The following is a 23,974-nucleotide window of genomic DNA, read 5'->3' as shown; positions in this document are numbered from 1 at the left end:
AGAACTCTTGCATTATATGGGTATGTACTGTTTATAAAATGATTGCAACCTACATTATAAGACGAGGTAATCGTCTTAATAGTTTTATAAAACAATTTAACTTTAACTTTACACGAGAGCAATTAACAAACTTATGAGTTCAAGTAATGGTTTACGACGCAAAACCAAATAGCATCTTGCCAACCTTGCATCCATCTTGCAATATGGCTTCCAGTAAGGGTCTTGAAAATCTGGCGGCATGATCTTGAAAAATCTTGCATTAAAATTTTACGTAAGACCTGAATCATAATGCTCTGTTTTTGCATCATAACACTTTCAAGGTTAGACTGGAATCTTTTGCTCAAAGCACAGGGAGGGTCTAAGAAATCTTCCACGGTAAATCTGAGGAAAATGAGCAGCCTGAATAATTTCCCATTATACAACTTAGTAGTAGCCTTTACCACCTTGCATTTTAAACTAAGTTCTATTGATATCGTATGGGTCTTTTTACATCTTTCATGAAGACACCACTACTCCCTCCGCATCTTGCATTAGAAATCGAAGCAAAGGATTTTATTTTGTATCATAATAAACCTAACTTATTGCAACAAACTTGAATCTAAGAAAGAAAAAAACTAGCAACCTAGCGCAGTTAACCTATGTACCTTTAGGTATTGACCCTGAAACAGGTGCATCATCATTTTTAGTAACCACTCAATCAATCTCCCATCCTAAATCTAACTTACCAGACAGTTCACATGAAAATGGGCGTGGCATGATCCATCCGGTTTCCGTCTACAGAAAGGCTGTGCCCCAAAAAACTCCAACTCATGATCATTATTCCGGTCATATTTAACTTGCACAAGTGTTTGGTATGAAGTTAATAACTCAATGACTCCTGGGGGAAATTTCCGACGTTACTCCGGCGTCTTTAAATAAATCACCGAGTTTCTTAAAACGAACTCAAGAGACACCAAACCCACAGAGCAATTTTCCGTAGCTATTCTATTCCAGTGCACCCAAATCCTTAACGACCGCAAAGCGCCGTGTAACTCTGGAGCAGTACCTGCCCGAATCCGTTCCGACAGTTTCTGTCTTTAACTTAATGAGCTAAGGAACCTCATTCAACAAACTGCTCGCGGCGGCTTTGTGCTGCCACTCACACTCGCCTGTCAAGAGAAACACGGGTCTGCAGAGACAATTTCTTGCAATTACGCAGGTAATAAAACGAAACTACGATCAACGAGACGTTAAACTGCGACTAGAAAAAGATTTCCCATTCAGACAACGGTATTCGCTGGCTGTTTTTATGTGCTCCCAGTTAAAGATGATTTATGACTCATCTCCTACTCAGTGCATAAAAAAAGAAACTCGTGCGAAACACCAAAGCAAAGAAAGAAACCCAGAAAAAGTGACGCCAAGTGAGAGAGAAGGATGCCTCGAGATGCGTTTCCAATGCGGCGTCTCGAACGCTTTCTTGCCGCGCGATTACAGTCGCACCCTATTCGATTTCCATTACCGCGACTTCGGTCGCTCTACTTCATCAGTTTCACTTGCTGACGTCATGGCGGAAGCACCTGAGTTGCTCTCTCTACTATCTCGAGGAAGACGATGATGCAAAATGTTTCCTATTTTTGGATCAATTAAAAAGAAATAAATCTCATCAAATGTCATTTATTTTATGGATCATACAGATATCTGTGTATGTGCAGCAGTTCAATCAGTTTAAAATCGTCCACGTTTGAAGCGAGAGAGAGAGAGAGAGAGAGAGAGAGAGAGAGAGAGAGAGAGAGAGAGAGAGAGAGAGAGAGAGAGAGAGAGAGACTTCTAGTCGCGAAGGCGATTGCGACTGGAATGCTATCAGCCCGACTGGAGTCGTACGCCTGGAGAAGCGAAATTATAGTCGCTTCTGTCGTAAGACTGTAGACGCGTCATTGGAAACAGTGCCATTTGCTATAATGAAAAGGAGAGTACAAATAGTGACCCGAGCTCTTCTATGGCGACAATGTCAACAAATGGGCACCAAAGGACGTTGGCACTTACAGTAAACGGTGCCGTACAATACAGAAAAATAAGAGGCGACCTTCTCTCTTGAGAAGGAAGGATTCTTTCTAATCAACTTTATAGATAAGGCACTGTATGGTCTCTCCATACCACTCTCTCAATTCAAAATGAATAAACTTTCTTTGGCAAAAACAAATAAACACAAAATTAATTTAAGAAGACCTTAGACATTAGACTAACAGATATCGCTCAAATTGGATGAGACCTGTTTATGACCTTCTTCTAGCTAAAACGTTTGGAACAAGAGCATGAAAAAAAAAAAACTAGTTTTGGTGAAAATCTCTGAATAACTACAGTCGACCCTATTTAAAATCGACGTGCCAAGTCACGCATAAAAAATGAGACCAGAATGAACTTTATATATATATATATATATATATATATATATATATATATATATATATATATATATATATATAAATGTGTGTAAGTATATATATATCATATATAATGTAATATCTATATAGGTATGTATATATATATATAATATATATTATATATATATATATATATATATATTATATATTATATATATATCTGTCAATAACTTTGACGACACGAATGATTTGTCTGCTGCGTCCTTGATGACGCTAAGACAAGTTTCACAGTCACTGAAACCGAATTCTCACGAGGAAACAGCGCTTACCGATAACGGGATAGTTTACGGTCCACTTACTTCCAACCTCTTGAATCCTACAGAGGGAGTCGCGTTACAGCCCTCATTTCATTAATATCCTCTTTAATAGCCAAGAGTACATTTTTTCAGACATTTATTTACACACATCCAACATATATACCTATATATATATATATATATATATATATATATATATATATAATATATATATATATATATATATATATATAATCTATCTATCTATCTATTATATATATATATATATATATATATATATATATATATATATATATATATATACATATAAAAGGCACACTACAAAACACCAGGAGAAAGAAGACATTACCCATCCAGCCAGCCATTCCCTGACTGAACTTTACCGAGTCTGTTCTATTTAGCCACAGAGCCATTGGCCAATCTCCCACGATTCCTACACCAGGTAACTGCTCGTGCCGCGTCACAAACCCTTTACAGCCCGAAGCTGAAAATATCATTACTGCAATTTTACTCCAAACGTAGAAATCTACCTTACGATTATGGGAGATACCGAAAGACTGCGCAACTCATAAGTACTGGCCGGCGGGGTAATTATCCTCTGTGATATATATTTATGAGGAGGCAAACACATATACCTTACGGGTGCGAAACCTTGAGGACCACCTATCTGGTGTGTTGTTATAAAAAAAAATACCTTGAGACTCCCAGGGGTAAGGGCTGGGGGATTTGAAGGCTCCCCGGGGACGACTTTTGTATCAACAAAGCGACACCATCAGGGCTGTTATTTGAGCAATATTGCAGGTGACAACAGTTCCTGCACTAATGCAGATGATAACTGTTTACGACTTTACGTTGTAAACAGGTACACGGTAAAGTAAACAAAATTAGCGGTTCTCTGCCATGATAGTTATTACTTTCCCTCATGAAGAACAGAGTTTTGTCCAAAAGCCATAAGAGTAGAACAACTCTTGGGATAAAGATATACATTAAACTTGAAGAGAAAATACAGAGATATCTTCTCTAGCTGAAACACCGCTCATATAGACATTAGTTCTCCGTGGTTAGTTTTTTGAGCCATCGCGCCCAAGTTTCAGGTCAACCACTAATAATGTACCGCTGGTCAGATGTTACATACATTCGGTATTAAGGACGATAATGGCAAAACTCTCAGCTGATAGAAATCTTTAGTTCGACTGCTGATAGAAGAACCTAAAATAATGAAATTACGTTACTAAGTTACTAGACGTAGAATAACAATCATATCTGATGTTCCAAGAACTTGCTTAACCTTGCAAATGATACCTACTGGAACCAATACTCATTAAATAAGGAATTATGAAAATTATACAGGTCAATGGGATATTGTGTCAATCGTGAATAGCAAAAGTCCATTGGCGTTAACTAATGGAATTAGATGGACTCATCAGCGTTATTTCAATAAATTCTACCTTAGCTACTAATTATGGTGGCCTGTCATTTTCATTACTGGTAACAAACTGCCATTTCCCCTGATTTCACTTAGAAATACCTTTGAATTTTCGGTACTTCAATATTCAAGTCTTTAAGTCTAATGACTGCTTATTAAAATGTACTTCAATATTCCAGTCTTTAAGTCTAATGATTGTTTATGAAAATGTATCAATTATCTGGAAGGATATTAAAACGCGATCACGCGCGGAAGTGATGAGAAAACAGTATTCACTAAGAGATGAAGAAATGATTACTGAAGCAGTCTTTCAAATACTTAAGAACAATGATCTCTAATACTCGGTCTCTTGAATTAGAATTAAGTAAAAGACCACAGAGGATAAATGAAACAGTAGGCTGTGTGAATGCAGCACGATTTTATATAGAGGCTAATATGATCTGTACTACTATACATCACGTGACGATGTAACGACATCTAAAAGAGTTTGGCAATTTGAGTATAAACACTTGAATTAGGGAGACTGCCGCAGCTCAGATAGCAGAACGAAGCGAGAAATTAAAACACAGGAAATGATGGAACTTCATATATACATACATAAGATACTGACGAAAGAGAGAGAGATTTGATTTGAAGATGCCCTTTCCAACATCACGGGGAAAACATGACATAGCACCTTCAGCTGGGCTCCTGTAGGCACTGGAGGAGTTCGAGTACCAGACCCAGGAAAGACATGAGTGGAGATGAGTGGAAGTGAAAGCACAGGAAAGACATGAAGTGGAGATGAGTGGAAGTGAAAGCACAGGAAAGACATGAGTGGAGATAAGTGGAAGTGAAAGCACAGGAAAGACATGAAGTGGAGATGAGTGGAAGTGAAAGCACAGGAAAGACATGAAGTGGAGATGAGTGGAAGTGAAAGCACAGGAAAGACATGAAGTGGAGATGAGTGGAAGTGAAAGCACTGGAAAGACATGAGTGGAGATGAATGGAAGTGAAAGCAAAGGAAAGACCTGAGTGGAGATGAGTGGAAGAGAAAGCACAGGAAAGACATGAGTGGAGATGAGTGGAAGTGAAAACATAGGAAAGACGAGTGGAGATGAGTGGAAGTGAAAGCACAGGAAAGACATGAGTAGAGATGAGTGGAAGTGAAAGCACAGGAAAGACGAGTGGAGTGGAATTTCACAGAGGCGCTTTGGCGACGCACGTACGCATGAACGCACGTACGGTGTGTACACAACGTTACGAAACTTTCTCAAGATCAAGTATATAAATTAAATACCAGACTCAAAGTCGTGCCTACTACAAAACAAAAACAAAGGAATCCAGTTAATAAAGGCATAATACATTACTTAGTATATTTAGAATGACCATAGACATTGCAACAAGGAAAAACTTAATCTCAAGAAACTTTCAAAAATATTTCATTGTACAGGATAATCAAAACTGTCGTCAAGGAGTTTCAAAACGAGAGTTTTGTACCATAACATCAAATTCATTGAAAAAATGAATGGCAGTTTTAACTACAACCATCATATTATCTTTCTGATACAAAACCATCTAAAACGAGCAACGTGATGTCCTTAAGATAAACGCACTTACACCAAGCCTAGAGAGAGAGAGAGAGAGAGAGAGAGAGAGAGAGAGAGAGAGAGAGAGAGAGAGAGAGAGAGAGAGAGAGAGAGAGAGAGAGAGAGAGATGGGGTGTGGGGATATAACAGCGACCTGATTTTTTAAGATAATTATTTCCAAGGTCAGGTAAGGAATAAAGTCCTTTTTTTCTTAAAGAGAGACCAGAGTGACTAAGATTATGCACATAGAAGCAAAGACAGCATTAAATCGTACATAGCTTATTTCTTATTTTAGCCGAGTTATATCCTCTGTAAGACACCACCCACTGGCATTCACAATGATAACATTTTTACATATTATATATGTTTATTTTCTATGGTGAGCAATAGTGATTGCAACATCTTAGCGTTAAATTCTTTTGCTTCAGAGCAGACTGGCACTTTTTAATTCTCTAGTTCAAACCTTGAATATGTAACCGCAGAAAACAATGAGTCACTAAAAAAAAGGAAAAAAAAACAAAACTCAAGAGGACCAAAATGCCACCTCTCTATTATGAATTCGCATGTCTGGTATATTTAACATTTTTCAGAAATAGTTACAAATCAAAAATATCTTTCATAACTTTGGCCTTCTCACCCTGAACTGAAATCTTTATTCTTCAATACCGAAGCGAGAAATTCTTTTCTGAAGATTTGCGTAAAAAAACAAGTGACGATGCTTCATACGACTGATAAACCATAATGTATGAAAAAAACAAAAAACAAATGGAGCTGAGAGTGAAATCATCTATGAGAGACCATTAGTTTACCATAAAAGATAATCAAAACCAGATAGGAATAAGGGGGAGAAGGGGATAAAAAGTGGGTGGGGGAAGAAGGTCGAAGTGATGGACATTAACAATCTCCACATGGTTGTGGAATGTCAATCAAGAGTGTCTGCTGTGAGAGGCTGAGATGTCAAATGACGAGTATAGAAAGTCCCCAGCAACTCCAGTTCCTCCATCTCTTCTCCCCTTCTCCCGTTTTCCTTTCCTCCTCTCTTTCTCCCATCCTTTGTTTTTGCAGCTCCCTTCTACACCATCTACTCCGTAATGACGCCATCTTCCCAATTAGGTAAACAAAAACAGCCAAAAGAATGATCTTATTGGTGATGCTGACTCAATAAACTTCGCGAATGATCTTATTGGTGATGCTGATTCAATAATCTTCGCGAATGATCTTATTGGCGATGCTGATTCAATAAACTTCGCGAATGATCTTATTGGTGATGCTGATTCAATAATCTTCGCGAAGGATCTTATTGGTGATGCTGATTCAATAATCTTCGCGAATGATCTTATTGGTGATGCTGATTCAATAAACTTCGCGAATGATCTGATTGGTGATGCTGATTCAATAAACTTTGCAAATGATCTTATTGGCGATGCTGATTCAATAAACTTCGCAAATGATCTTATTGGCGATGCTGATTCAATAAACTTCGCGAATGATCTTATTGGTGATGCTGATTAAATAAACTTCGCGAATGATCTTATTGGTGATGCTGATTCAATAATCTTCGCAAATGATCTTATTGGCGATGCTGATTCAATAAACTTCGCGAATGATCTTGTTGGTGATGCTGATTCAATAATCTTCGCGAATGATCTTATTGGTGATGCTGATTCAATAAACTTCTCTGTAAATCATGAAAATATCTGAACGCGCGAGACTGTGTTTATGTGTGTGTAGTTCGTCGCGTGTAAACTTCGACCGCTGTCGTCATGGTTTCTGTTTAACACAACACGGTAATTAATCTTTCCCCGGAGGAGAGGTGTGTATATGTGGGGGGGGGGGGGGTGGGGGGGGGGGGAAATGGAAAGCTCGAGTGTGAACAAACCAGTCCGAAGCAGAATTTATAGGTAATGATTGAAAGCAGCAACGGCTGAGGAAAAACATATACAACTACAGAACATGATCCAGACTCACTTTCGCGTCTTCTTCCCCGCTAGAAAATCTCCCTGTTCACGTTCATCTTTACAGTACCAGTGAAATGGACTAACCCTGCATAGTAAGCAAATTCTCCAGCTTATAAATTTCAACACAGCGTTCGAAGAGGGCGCACAAGGCAATACACTCATAAAGTTGTTTGTCAAGAGAAATGAAGCAATCTTGAGCCAAATGCGGCGTGAGAAGTGTACAGAGCAATTATGATTTTTTGCATCACTTTTTTTTCTTTTAATCTAATTTGCTGCTATTTAAGACGAGACTGATGTCTTAAATAGCAGCCAAGGATGCAACTCGGAGCTGGTGAATTTTACGTGTGACTTTGATGGTTTTACATGACAACCACATGTATGCAGAATAGATGCCCAGCGAGCTTGCATGCATACATGCATTCAGCAAAAAGTTTACTTGGGTCCATTTGCATTAGACACAACAGCTATATAAAGGAAAAAGTCTCACAAACACAAACGAGCAATCCCCTAAACTTCAACATACAGCTCTAAGATCCCTTCTTTGACACAAACTTTGAAAAAACAAATCAAAAAGTCCCATAAAATGGTAAAAAAAACAAACAAACAAACAAGTGTACCACTATTGATTGTAACAAAGCCAGTAAAAAAATTGCTATCCTATTTATAAACCACGCCATGAAAAAAATATAATTCTAATTGACGAAAACAAAATGCGGTTCAATAAATTCTGCTTATTGGGAGGGTGAAACAAACCAAAAGCTACTCCAAGCCTCGACGACAAACAAGAGGAAATAAGAACGAAAAACAGTGAAGCCTCATCCCAGGGAGGTAACATTCACGCTTCTCATAAGGAAATAGTTTAGGGCTAGAGGAAGCAGCAATATACAGGATGAAATATTTTCGACACGAGGTACAGAACTGTCACTGATCCCAGCATTGCGAGGTCTACTGATCTCTCTAAGAGGCCAACTTTTCCCATGCCACAACAATGCGCTACTGCAGTGGCAAGTGTAGGGAAAATTACGATTAAGGTAATAAATGACTATTACAGCCGTAGGGTAAGAAATTCAACCGCGTGACTAAAAATGTTTGAAATGACCCCCGCCCCCGCCCCAACCCCCGAAAAAAAACCCAGAGTACTGCAATGACCTACGTAAAAGTTGTCATTAGATCACGGTAAAATATTGAAGAAAATACGGATCTTAAAATATGTGGTGCAACAAGAGAGATGCTGTCGGAAACCGGATTCCCCTTCAGTTTATCATTATAGAAAGAAATGAAATGCTAGTCCGGGCAAATGCAGACTTCATCACCATCCTGAAAGTTCATTGGAGACGAGTTAGCGATGTCATAATTCTTACTGCCAGTCATTCTGTAGCAGCAACAACCTCTAGCACAATCACACGCTGTATAAGAAAACTACAGAGATGGTTCTTTTGTCTGTCCGCCCCCCCCCCCCCCCCTCCACCTCAAATCTTAAAAACTACTGACGCTAGAGTGCTGCAAATTGGAATGTTGATCATACTCCCTCCAATCATCAAACATACCAAATTGCAGCCCTCTAGCCTCAGTAGTTTTTTCTTTATTTAATTTTAGGGTTAGCCATGCTCGTGCGTCTGGAACAACACAGGCCACCACCGGGCTGTGGCTGAAAATTTCATGGGCCACGACTGAAAGTTTCATACAGCATCATACCTCCAGCGCGTTTGTTACGTGTTTAAATTACGTAATTAATAATTACTTGATAATAAGGACGCTCGATTATATAATGATTATGGGATCGAGGTGACATACCATTAGCTCTACAATTAGCCAGTTACAGAGGGAAAATTGCAATTATGTTGATATACTATGGCAAACGTTATTAGCTTGGAAGCCTTTGGACACCATAGGAACTGCGGCCTTCAAAAACTAGATACATACTGTTAAACCTATCTCAGTTATTCAACGACTTTCTTTTTCACATTTTCCTTGAGGCATCAAAGAATAAACATAAAACACACAAACATAAATAAATGGCCAAATAAATAGTTTCATACTCGGTTGAAAATCTTGGTATTACGTAGATATCCCATAAAAATTACCCAAGTCTACACTGCCATTGAAACTTTCTGTGATATCCTCACCATTTACATGGTATATCTTCCTTAAAAGGTCCATGCCTATCTGAAACATTGTACAACAATGCGCTCCACAGACAGTGGACTATCAATAGTTTCTATTCTGGACGAAAAAATGTTAAAATATGTGGATGGGAGAGAGCAAACGTGAGTCTCATATATGGGTGTGTTGTTCCACGGATAGTGGAAAGCTACTTAAAGGACATTCAATCAAGGTGCGAAGTTTTGAGAGAGAGGAAAAAAAAGGAGCTGTGAATAGAGCACGGGATACCTAAGGCTTTTAGATGATGCACTACTCAATTGGAAATTGCGAAAGAAACCGTATGGTAAAGAAAACTACATGTATAAGTATTTTCAAGATTAGAAAGTTAACGTAAATGTGAGAAGCACTCTGTTTATGCAAGTAGATGAAACTTAGGAGGGTGGAACAATGAATCTTAATATGGACTGTGGAAGGATGGAAGCCGATGATTTAAATACTGATTCAGAAATAAACACTGGATAAAAGGATAGTAGGATAAAAGGAGATTCACGCAAATGGATGATATGAAGTGGAAAAGATTGGAAGGAGACCTGGAGTGTCACTGGAAGAGATTCTTGAGCCAACTATCCATTGAAGAACTAGAGTGAGCATGTTGGATATGAATGCAAGATAAAAGGTTGCAGATGTCGAGAGGAATTGTTTGTATAGTGTACATGGTGATGAACTCTAACAGAGAGAAACGAAGATAAGCAGAAGGGGCAAAAAAGGTCAGCACAGCTTCATTTTTCTTTTCGTTTGTTTTTGTTTGTTTGTTTGTATGGTGTTTTGACGTTGCATGGAACCAGTATGGTTATTCAACAACGGGACCAACGGCTTTACGTGACTTCCGAACCACGTTGAGAGTGAACTTCTATCACCAGAAATATACATCTCTCACTCCTCAATGGAATGGCCGAGAATCGAACCGGCGACCACCGAGGTGGGACGCAAACACCATACCAACCACGCCACTGAGGCGCTACGAAGGAAGTATGAGAGTGTGTCTGCTAAATAGCAGAAAATGGTGCATCGTGTGTTGGGAGGTTCAACACACTACTGGCAAACCTTCTGTATATACTATAGTAGATTCACATCAACCGTGCATTTGATGTCTAGGCCAGTCCCTTACGACTCTCCTGATTGGCTGTTGATAAGCTAATCATAGGGCTGGAAACTCGGTCTCTCTCGAGAGTTCACATGCCTATGTGAACTCTCTCGAGAGAGACGGAGAGTTTCAAGCCCAGTGATTGGCTTATCAACAGTCAACCAAGAGCGTTGTAAGGGACTGGCATCAACATCAAATGCACGGTTGATGTGAATCTACTATAGTGGCTAATAATACGGACATTTCCAGCACACGAGGTTCATCCCTAACTCAGAAATTAAAGTAGTAATGATTTGAAGCTGGGCCTATGTCTTGTTTTCCGTTTTCCATGAGGCAGCGACCTAAGATGCGTGTTTAATCTGGATCAGACTTGGAAGAATTGACAGAAACAAAGAAACTTTGGGGGGGGGGGGGGATATCAACCTTCCGCGAACGGCTCGATTAGAAAGAAATACCCCCCTATCTATAAATATACTGCCAAGCTTTGAAATTCAACCTTCCATCTTTTAAGAAGCGGCTCAACATCGACTTTCATGTCCTTTGGCCTCTGCAGCACAACCCAGCATGTGGGGAAAGTTACTATGATTAACTTTCTACATTCTTTTCCGACAAGAAAAGAAGACAGTCAAGAAATATAATAATGAAGAATATTAACATTAAAAAAAAAAAACGACTGGAATCCATTCTTCCTTTCTATCTTTTCCGTGACCGTATCATGTTCTATAACCTACAAATATCAGAGTTATATAGCTGTGCTTAAAGTCATTATCCTAACCTCGCGCCCTATGCGAAGTTATACTCTTATATTTTTTTTTAACACATCTTGACCTAAACAACTCTGTCAATTCTGCAAATAGAGCCTCGAATTTGAAATACATGGCAGGGGTTGGAAGTTTCCAAGTAAACTCCCCAACCACTGCATGCAGCACCCTCTAAACAAGAGAAAAAAAAATCTAAATCGTCCAGCAAAATCTACAAAAGAAATAGCTTAAACATGTTTTGTCAATAAACTGTCCCAAGTTCTAGAGAATAACGTCCAAAGGTTAATTACTATTTTCATAACGCAAAGGACACAATAATAGACTCTGTCGTGAACTGAGCAAACTCAACAGTTTTTCTGATATTTTGTTCGCTCACTTGTACATGAAGAATAATTGAAAAAGAAACCCACAAAATTACTGTGTAACTTGTTTACTTCTGAGTATTTACATTTAATTTTACTCCACGCTCGAGTACTTTCAGGCCGTATCTGTGGCCCATTTTCAAGAGATATTAGGATTGTGAGCCTGGGTCAAGACTGCTAGGCCTTGACCCAGGCTGACAACCCAAACATCTCTTGAAAATGGGCCACAGATAGGGCCTGAAAGCACTCGAGTGTGGAGTACAATTAAATATAAATAATTAGAAGTAAACAAGTTACACAGTGATTTTGTGGGTTTCTTTTTCAATCTTCAGAAGAAAACTGAAAGAAGTTTTTGTTTGGTTCATGAAGAATAATATTAAAAAGTGTGGCGCTATTCAAACTGCCTTATTAAATATAAATTATAGTCTATCAGTATGCTCCTTTTAGACCTACTATGATAACTTACTTGATAATAAACTAAGATAAGTGTTGTTAACAGTTCCGTATTTTGTTACAAACGATGACTTAACCTTAAGCATCTGATGTTTAAAAAGTCTCTTAGATGAACTCATTTTGCTAAATGAATGTCGCAATTTTGAGGCCATATACCAACCTGTTCTATACTTTAAATTCCTTTTTGATTACCTTAAATGAAGATTATATATATAATATATATTTTGTGTGTGTATGTGTATAGATATATATTATATATATACATGTCAGATGGTAGAACCTTCACTGATACAACAAGATAATACGATCAACCTTTCCAATGGAGCCTGGGACTCTGACCATATAGACAATATCTTCCTTAAGACAACAAAGAAGCGGATTAAGACAACTGACAGAACCAACGTCGGCTTAGCGGTGACCCCTGGGATCAACTGAGGGCATATCTACCACAATATAACTTCTTCTGTCATTCACTACTTGATAAGGGTGAGAGTCAGTCCACCGAAAAATAGTCCTTAGCTTTAAACCAGTGTTTTTATGGGGCTGTTATACTTGAGATTACATATACAGATACACACACACACACATATATACTATATATATACATATATACACACACACACACACATATATATATATATATATATATATATATATATATATAGAGAGAGAGAGAGAGAGAGAGAGAGAGAGAGAGAGAGAGAGAGAATAAAGCAACCTTTCACATGCAGTGTGTGTGTAACACATCAGGAAGTTTTCCAAATCATGCTGTATTAAATCTTAAGCAATACCAAGCCGCAGGCACAGACGATGGGATATACAGTAGTATAGTACTATAATAGTATACCTATCTGGACCGTGAGCATATCACGGTCTAGCATTTATACCCAGCACTTCCCTAGAGCGTATATATACCTCGCTGTATCCCCGCACACACCATGGCAACCGGAAGCCCTGCAGCCATCTCTCCTACACTGCCTCCCCCCCCACCCCCTTTTGTCCTTGGTATGGAAAATGAATGGTGGTGGTGGTGGTAGGGAGGGGGGTTGTGGGCGCGGAGGAAATATCAAACTGATCTACAATAGGAAATCCTACAGCTTGAATGATAAAAACTTTATTGGGGGAAAACCTTAGGTAATGGCAATGTTCACTTTACACTGATGCTGTGTTTAAAATCAACGTAGCCTGGCCTCCAATCTGTCGCATTTCCGAGTTCCTGTTCCCTTCGATTTCTGAAATCACCGCATCGCATGCCACTAAAAAACAGGGGACCTTATATATGTATGTAGGCTAGTGTGAAGTATGCAAGTTGATATATGCAATGTTTGAATGTGTGGTAATTAAATTGTTTGTGAATGTTGCCTACAGTAATCATATCTTCTATGGCCATATTTTACGGCTATGAATATGTACTATAGATCTCATATACTTACAAGTAATTAATAACAGCAGAAAAAAAAACAACGCACGATGTTAAAATATAAACTTCGTAATACGGATATATAACCTAAATCACATTACTTCGTCATCTGAGAAGCAGTTCTGCACTGTTAAAAGTTGTCCTTTGAAAAGTTTTTATTCTTTAACAAAGAAAAGGGTCACCAAGTGATAAACACCGAAAATGCTCTCATCTCGTGTCTAAAAAGAACATTATTTCACGCTATGCATGCTGCCTCTTTGCTAGTTTTCTGTTCAATCTAATCTACTGATGGCTTTCATATGGTTTACAGGGCGTGCATGTCAAGGGATAAAAAAGAAAAATCTTTAGGCAACAGAAGAAATATTATAGGTCCGGCATTATGGCGAGAAGGATCGAAGGAGAGGTCATCTAGTATAAGCACTATACGTGTAAGAGTGAGCGAAGTCCTGCTGCATCACAGTTAAGGAGCGACGATGCGCTGCTCATGGACGCGACCATTCTTCTTGGGATCGATGGATTTGAGGTAATAGGATAATTCGGGTCTGAGATCAAGCAAGGAGACCAAGAAGGCCAACCAGAGCTATATAAAAAAAAAAAAAAAAACTGAATCTACAACAAATTTCATTAAACAAAGAGGTTTTTCAAATGAGAGAATCAAATCAGCCCCTATCCTTGTTATCCTTAAACTATCAGATTAGGATCGATTCTGAACGCAACTATGCCAGTAATTATTTGTATGTTTGTACGGTGTTTATACCTTGCATGGAACCAGCGGTTATTCAGCAACGGGACCAACGGCTTTACGTGACTTCCGAACCACGTCGAGAGTGAACTTCTATCTCCAGAAATGCACATCTCTAACCCCTCAGTGAAATGCCCGAGAATCGAATTCGCGGGCACCGAGGTGTGCTAGGCCAAAGCCATACCGATCACGCCACTGAGGCGCTCTCTGCCAGTAATTAAAAAAACACCCACCAACATGATCTACCTCATTAAGCACATCCAGGGGTAATCTCTTCCTTCTAACACAATGAGCTTATCTCATTGCCAAAGCAATGCCCGACCCTCCAGCACCAGAGTTATTTCTCTCTAAAGAGCGTTCCCACAGATGAAGTATTGAAGGAGAGATAATTATATACGCTCCTGCGTAGATAACTGACAAATTTCTCCACACAAGATTTGTCAAAGAAACAAAAATGCCCGCATAGGAAACTATTTTTTTTTTCGTAAGAAAGTCAGGATCAAGATTACCAACTTTGGTGTTTATCTGCAAAAATTTCATTAGTGGAATACGCAAGTTAAACATGTCCTACTGCTTGGGTTCAAAAATTGCGGCCAAGTTATGAGTTGCGTGCAGAATTGAATTGAATACAGAATTTAGGCCAAAGACAAGCATTGGGACCTATGAGGTCATTCAGAGCTGAAACGGAAATTGACAGTAAAAGGTTTGAAAGTAGTAACGGATGAAAGCCTCGCAGTTGTACTATGAATCAATTATTAGGAGAGGGTGGAAGGTAAGATGGAAGAAAGAGAATATGAAAGGAGGTACTGTAAAAGGAACGAAAGGGGGATGCAGCTAGGGCCCGAAGGAAAGCTGCAGAGAACCTTAAGTAATGCCTACAGTGCACCGCATGAGGTGCCCTGACGATACTAACCCCCTAAGAACAGAACAGAATCTACGGATTCCGAACCCATAATTTCATCCACTGTGAACTTCCACACTGTAGTGTAACATAGACTTATTATTATTATTATTATTTTTTAGTAGGTATGCATGTAGCTTGACTTGAAATATTTTGAACCGAGAGGGAAAAGTTTTGATGACAAATGTACAAAAATAGAGACAAACGGAGGGAATACTAGCACCCCAACTCTGACGGTATAGGACTATTAAACTTGGGGTATGATAAGTATGCATGCACTAACCGCATTCTCGATGTATTCAACTGTAAGTTCTCTTTAGCCTGTATTTTAGCTACTCTCAGAACTTACAATTTAACTTTAAAGATGCTCACTTAATGGACATGTATATACTTTATTGGACTCTATCACAAACTACATATGTATATATATTATGTTTTATATATATATATATATTATATATATATATATATATAATTTTTTCCTAGGACTATCACAAATTATATATATATGTGGGGGGGGGGGGGGGGGAGAGAGAAAAGGCCAAGTGGCTTGCATTCGCGGTAGTGGTTGAGGGTAACCTCGGGTGTAAGGGTTTCTTCGTGTCATCCATGAAATGCATAAAATAAGAGATTTTGGGTCGTTAACTTCCAAGAACCCTACTCGTTCTCAAAGCGCCATTGAGATCGGATTTGCGTATGTGCAACTTATAGAAAAAAATATTTACTCTGGTTTAACTATATAAATACTCATGTCATGACTGACCTTAAATACATTTAGTTATACTGCCAGTTATCTGGCGTTCTTCAATGTACATATGTTAAAACTGTGTATGCTTATCGTGAATGACAGCAAAATGCAAGGGTAATGTAGACCTACGTTAACAAACCGCACCACAACAATCTCACATCAATTAAAAGACTCCACAAACAGCATTCATTCTTATAACAAAATTGACGCGACAGTACAAGCCGGCAGTTTTAGGAGATCAGTGACACGATACTTACCGTCCCACGTCAAGTGTGAAATCATTGAAGACGACCAGTTCGATAATGTGCCATCAGTATTGGAGATGAGCCATCTTCAAGATTAAGAGCAGGTTTCTGTGCACAAAATTGTACCAAGGGCAAAGCCCACTACTACAAGAGGCATATGAAGCTCAAATGGCTTCGATCGACGCTGTTTTGATATTCGTCATTCTAAGACACATATCCCTGAATCTGATTTCGGCCCATGATCCATTCAAGAAATAAATTAGGCTATTTACAATTAATTATGGTTGAAATTATGGTTGACAGCAATCTATTCTATTTTACGACTTTGGTAGATATTATATTCATCATAGTCTGCAGCTCAATGCTCAGCTAAAGTCATAGGCAGCTATAACTGGAGAGTTGAAATATTCCGCATTTTCTACCTCTGATAAAACGGTCGGTCGAGTGAGACCTTAGCCTACTTTGGAAGCCTCGGTCTCCTAGAAACAATCAATCCAAAAACGACCACAATCGACAGCGTCACAGACTCTGCACTACATCACCAAGCAAACGCTCTACAATCACTCAAAAGCCGTGAAAATAGGTCAAAGATCGGAGCAAAGAGTGGATGCCGCCACACCAGAGATTTCAGTTCAACACTAGGCTCAAAAAGAATTACTAGGCGATACTGAGCTTTCCCGCGAAGTACAACATGGCGTCACAGGATAAAAGTGGACTCTCCGATAGGCTACAGCAATAAGCCATTTCTTTCTGGTTTATGAAAAATGTCGCACAAGAACGCAACAATTTATACAGACAATATTTCTGTACAGGAAAACTTTTGTGATGGCTTTGTCTGTCCGCCCTCAGAGCTTAAAAACTACCAAGGCTAGAGCTCATGCAAAGGGTACGTTGATCATCCACCCTCCAATCATCAAACATACCACATTCCCTCTAACCTCAGTAGTTTTTATTTTAAGGTACGTCTGGCAACTATATAGGACAGGTCACCACCGGGTGTGGCTGAAAGTTTCATGGGCGGCGGCTCATACAGCATTATATATACCGAGACCACCGAAACATAGATCTACTATTTCGGTGCCCTTCATTATACGCTGTACAAAAAACTCGACTGCGCATTTTTTACTCGTTCCTATGTTACATTCGGTTTCATTATTCCTTCGCAAATTATATTACAGAACTGGGAGGAAGAGAGAACTCAACTATTAAGCTGGCAAAAGAGGAAACATTACAAAACAAGTATGAGAAGATGTACATTTCTCTCTCTCTCTCTCTCTCTCTCTCTCTCTCTCTCTCACACACATATATAGCGTGTGTGTGTGTGTGTGTTTAAAAGCAAAAAAATGACAAGAAAACGATACTAATATTTACTGTAGTCTTCATCCAGAATTCTGAATAACTGGATCAATTATATATTATGCGAAGGAGTTTGGTAAAAATATGAAGGTGTTACGAAGCTAAACTTGTTATCTATTGGAATCGTTAAAGCTTTACCTACAGTACTTTTTATTTTCACTGTAGGGGGAATATGAATGATTTCACCTCGCAGAGTGGGGAGTACTTCATCGAGGTCCATTCATATACACGGTTCTTCATTTTGACAGAGCAATGAACAGTAACGCCCATTTATCTCACCTTGTCCCGTTCGAGAGCCGAACACGAGTAATGTTAGTCCAATTGTGAGATAGACGTGCTACCACCTCAGCTACGAGAAGAGAGAGAGAGAGAGAGAGAGAGAGAGAGAGAGAGAGAGAGAGAGAGAGAGAGAGAGAGAGAGAATTACTTTAATTTAGATCTTGGTAACAAAACTGCAGCTGTCTTATTGCTTGCGTTTAATGTGAGATTAATCAACCTGCTAATTTAACTGAAATGAACAGCCAACCCAATATTTTATTCGGTAACTTACTTACGACTGATAACTGTTGACAGCAGGCATACTGAAGGTATGGGGGTTTGCAAGGGTGGGGATCCTAGGCCGTGTGTCCTAGGCTATACTTTTTTTTTTTTTTTTTCATCTGTCCATCCGTCTGTGGTGTTTTTGTATGGCAACACTGCGTCCCGGGCTTTAGATAGTTACGCTATTTGTAAGTTTTAGGTAAATAAAAGGATAACTGGGTGTACATTTGCAACTGAAAAGTGTTTTAATAATTTACTGTGTGCGAATTACACCGTTAATATTCGAAACAGGATATTATTATAATCGTTGAATGTAAGCTTAATGTAACTATCAAAGCCCGGGAAGCAGTGTTACCATACGAAAACACCACAGGCGGATGGACAGATGAGAAAAAACAGAGTATAGGTTAGAGTTGATTTGTTTGGAATTTTCCAATCAAGTAATCACGAGCAAAGGCTTTTACGAATGATGAACACATAGCAAAAACAAATCTCTACGTAAAATACGACAGATATTCCCCTTCCTTTTCGTCAATGAGACTAGTGCCTTCTCTCCTTTCGACTCGGTAAATTCCTCGAAACAACTTCTTTAGGTAGCAATGAAGTTTAGCTTGTAAATGAAATGAAATGAGAGCCGTATACACATCGATGGAAACCGATTAAGAAATAAAGGCGACCATGAAACTTAACGGAGTATCTGCGAGTATACCACACTCGCTCCAGCACTGGCCTTGACATTTCAAGGCACCACTCGCAGCCATGTGACAAAGCCGACGGCTTTAAGGGCATTCGCGCTTTCCTACCAAGGCAGGAAACCTCTCTTATGGGCACGAGGTCTCTCCACCACTCTTCAAGTCTAAATTAAGATTGAGCATTTCACTAAGTACCCGTCTGCCCATCTTCAAGGAGACTCACTTACAAGCTGCTCTTTCGTATGGCGGTGTAGTAAAGTCAATAAAAAAAAAAAAAAAAAAAAATCAATAGAACTCCGGGGCGCAAGTGGCGAACACCAACAAACTGTTCTCCGCCCGGTTTAAATGATGCGAGTGAACGCCGCTCATGCTGCCGGCCAGGGTCTTTGGGGACAGTGACGAAGCCGTGGCATATTCGCTTCCTATGATCAAATAAATAAATCATCGGAAGGAGAGGAGGAGGAGTGAGAGACGCTAAATCTTCTGGAGGGAAGGCATAAATCACTCTGACAAGTTGTGATCCAAGCTAAATGAAACACTTTATTGGGAAAAGCAAAGGAGAGACAGCTTGCGTGAAAGCATCAAGGATTTTCTCTTGATCGGCCATCTTTGGTTCTTCAGGAAGCAAAAACAAGCGACTTAAAATCCATTCATTACGAATCAACACGCCTCTTGCAAGCCTTCATTTGTTTACAGATGGACATTAAAATTTCACCACTATGATCAGAGTAAGTTGAACTAACTAAAATCTTCAGCAAGTAAATAAGCAACGATCATGCATAGCAATTATCCAAGTAGAGAATATATATATATATATATATATATATATATATATATATATTAATATATATATATATATATATATATAGTATATACGCTATATATGCGAAAAAGGTTCCATAACTCCAGGAGAGGATTACCTCTCGAGGTTTTTCCGTTAGTTGTCATATCTGTGATACCAAGATCAATTACTCTCATCTGATATTTTTTCGTCTGTAGCCGACCCTGGTAGTTGTGACGCCAGATAACTCACAATCAATCAAACGTCTGTAGCCATATCTCAGCTGCGACTACCACCACTCGAGTAACAGCCAATACATATATATATATATATATATATATATATATATATTATATATATATATATATATATATATATATATATATATAATTCCTTGCTACAGTCAACAAGAAGCACACTGTAATCTTGGGAAACATGGAAGACATAGTTCCTCATCCGGTTTAGGGATCGAACGCTAGTCATTTGATTTGAACGCGCTGGCACTTACGCTACGAGAGAGAGAGAGAGAGAGAGAGAGAGGAGAGAGAGTAATGTTGTCTGAGCATGAGACTGCTTAGCGGCGATCAACTTTGTTTCTACTTCATATTAAAGCAAAAGATTACAAAGGCAAATAAAAAAAAAAATCTTAACCACTGTGAAATTTATAGCACAATGCACATCTAAACGGTAACCAAAGTTACAAATAGGCACAAAATTAAACAAAGAGGCACCTGAAAAACAAAGAAATGAAAGAGAACGAAAAATAACAATAAATCTAGCGCGACGCTGATCACTCCGGGCCTTTCGTCCTGGCCGTCGGCTTTAAATGAACCATGATTTTAAAGTTAGTTTCTGGTCCTACTCTCACCAAAAGAGAAATAGAAATAACAGCTGGGGAGAGGATGAGGGGAGCGGTTGATATTGGGACATAATGTACACCCCACTCTCCCCAACTATATCTCTACTTGACGACTTACGAGTAAATACAAAGCTTTTCGCTTCTTCATAAGCTTTTTCGTCCTTTCGTGTGCAACATCAATTTCATGAATTTCCAGTGTTCCGAGGGTAAAATGTGTGTACCGTTCTACACGGTCAAAATTAAGTAAGCATTTCTAATTTAATCTTTATGGAAAACCAAACACCATAAAAAGGCCAACTCCACCAGTTACAACTATTTCTATCAAACTTGACGAGTATCTTTACGTAGAAAATAAAAGTAAAATGTTGCCCTTATATGGTCATTGGGTAAAATGGTCGTATACGAGCAAAAGATAAACTTATAAACACAAATTTTGTCAAATTATGTGGAACCTGAACAGCTGGGAAAGTTAGAAGTCAGCTAAACTGCTAAGAAACTAGGCGTGATTTAAAAGTATTTCCACGACAAGCATTGCCACTCAAAGTGGAAAAATGCATATCATGATGCAGTTATGTTTTTCAGAGTTGATATTGAAATCGAATCCAACTTTTATCATTGTGGCATCAAAAACGTAATTCGTTCATGTGGAATTCTGACATTAATAAAGAAAAGTACAGGCCTACCTTAATGACAGGCTTAAACTATAGGCCTACGCATATCTTACGTCTACAATAAAGTTAATCTAAGTTTTATGAAATAAAACAATCGTTCATCGGCGTCAGTATAACAGAAAATCTTTTCTTAAATATCTTGGAAAAGCAAAACTAGGCCTATATTTAAGATGCTATCTCCAAACGTACCTGACCCATCCAGAGGTTACAAAGCAAAGAATTAAAAGGCCCCTCTCTTCAGTGAGTACGTAGAACAATATGTTGAGATGTACGGTACATGGTACAGTGCCTCCTCCTCCTCCGTCATACCGGGCTATCTTTTTTAGCCATGAGAAATGCCAGGTGGGGCCGAGATGAGGGAGAAACTCACTCCCCACCTTTCAAATACGTGACACACGAGATTACTCATTTGTTTTTTTTTTCCTTTACGCGAACAGTTCCTTAAATAATGGAATTCATAAAGCTACTTTCGAGGACTTTTTAAAATACATACTGGTGAGCCAACGTCATCAAAACACCCTGACCTACGTCAAATGGGTAAAACATGTTATAAAGTCAATTAAGAAGGCTTACATACATTAAGATTGCCTACATGACCGCATCTTTTCTATGCCAAACATTAGAAAAGAAGGACGAACGAAGCTTCGGCGGAAAAGCAAGAAGAAGAAGAACTCCGTTCTTTATTTACCTTGTTCGTGTAGATGTCAGATGCGAGAGAACAATCCCCTGAAGACCTGAGAAGGAGGGACAACCCAGCTGCTGCCTTCCTGGCAGTATTATTGGCTAAATGTCTTTTTCTTCTTCCCAGGGTACAAAACTCGGGCGTGTGGAGGAGCAGAGATGATGAGAGGCGGAGGGAGGGAGAGAAACGACAGACAAAATATGATAATGCTGTTGGGTGGTATATACACGTGACACTCTCTCCTCTCTCTCTCACTGCTAAACTGCTGCTGCACACAGGTGCCACACCACTACCACCACACCCCAAGTGCCCCCAACACAACACGCACCCCCTTTTACTACACTTGCAAGTTTCGGGAAAAATTCACTTTGGCACCGTCTCTCCAGCCCAGGGGCTACTTCCTCCGTGGCCTGGCCCTGCACACTACACACTGCTTGCCCAAAGGGGCCTTTGCCTCACAGTAAAATGGCTACCCAACGCTACTAAAAAATCGATACTTGGATGTTAGTGGTAGCGTTGGTCGCTGCTGCCCACCAACCACCGCACTGTGCCCCGTCGCTCCCTGCACTGTCTAGCACGCGTTCGCCCCCACCACACCAATCTCCTCTTCCCCCATCCCGCCGCCCCCCCCTTCCCCGTCTCTCACGCCCCCACTTCCTCCAGTTACTCCTCCTCCCTCCTCTCCTTCTGACACTCGGACCACCGATCAACAGACAGTCCCCGAATAGATATCCAGCGCTGTCACTCATTGAAAATGCACGAGATGGATTTATCTCTTGGATTCCACCACCAAGAAGAAAGTGTCATGTAAGGGCCCTTCAGTTTAGCTACTGAATTATCGCTGCCGTGCTACGCACTGTTGGGTGAATGAACCACCACTCATGCATACACTGCCACCCCACCACCCCAGTCAAATGAGCTCCCTCTGCAAACTAGCATGCTTTTCTATCCAAAAATTCAGTAACTCACTCTCACGCTGAATCTTACCGCCTTCGTCGTACTATATCTTTATCTTGAGAAGTCATGCTGATATAGATATATGTTATGTCTATCCATAAGTTTTCGTAAACGCGGTTTTTTCTTTCATTGAAATGGCCCTAGCGAAAAAGCGCGCCTGGGTTGAGGGTAGACAAAATTTCCCACCAAGGCATTATTAGTGGGTTGGCCAGCACTTACATTTCCGACTACCTGGAGCCTTGTGTGACCGACTGCTATTATTGAAAAAACTCTACACTGAAAACCAGGTCTAAAGAATAACAAACAGAAAGAAAAGAAGAAAAACTTAATTTATCAATCAGTTTGTCGCGCGAATCGTAATTTAAGTGTTTTTGTTTGACTATAGTTTTTATAGGGCAGATATGAAAAGTAAAATCTTATTAAAACAAAATCTAGCACATATATCTTGAACGCTTATGATAACGGTGTTCGAAGCTCATCTGAAGCAAGCCGTGAGTTAGAAAGTTGGGTCCAAACTGTGGTTTCGGTGACATGCACACACCATCTCCACGCCGAACTGTCGGAAGACTAAAAATTTCCTTAGTGAAGCGGGTCTTATCTCTTAATCTCAAAGCACAAGCACTTATCCGATATCATTTAAATCTCCTCCATCGTAGAGCAGAGAAAAAAATGAATGTATGAATCGATCAATGGTGGTGTGCCGAGATACAAGGAGAGGAAGTGGGGTGACGGGGAGGGGGGGGAGGGGTGGTCATGGAAGGGGAATGGTGCTGCCGAGGTGTGTGTGCCACCGTCAACCGCGCTCAGCACAGATGACTCACCGGGCAGGGGGAAGTGGAAGGGGGAAGAGGGAGGGGTAACTGGCAAATGCTGGAGAAACGGATTGGGGATACGGACGTGCTGCCTCCGTCCCCCGATGTACCACTAC

General features: G+C 39.6%; 1 protein-coding gene across 1 annotated transcript in view; it reads right to left on the bottom strand.

The window, feature by feature from the left end:
- Window positions 1-21,765, bottom strand: part of LOC135196180 (protein bric-a-brac 1-like) — a 93,460-nt gene extending 71,695 nt beyond the window's left edge. Inside the window, exon 1 of the mRNA XM_064222766.1 lies at window positions 21,597-21,765. The gene's annotated coding sequence lies outside the window, so the exon portion shown is untranslated. The remainder of the gene's footprint in view (window positions 1-21,596) is intronic.
- Window positions 21,766-23,974: the final 2,209 nt, after the last annotated feature.

This window comes from Macrobrachium nipponense, chromosome 17, assembly GCF_015104395.2.
Source record: "Macrobrachium nipponense isolate FS-2020 chromosome 17, ASM1510439v2, whole genome shotgun sequence".
Taxonomy (NCBI): domain Eukaryota; kingdom Metazoa; phylum Arthropoda; class Malacostraca; order Decapoda; family Palaemonidae; genus Macrobrachium; species Macrobrachium nipponense.
This window is presented reverse-complemented; position numbering and strand designations above follow the sequence as displayed.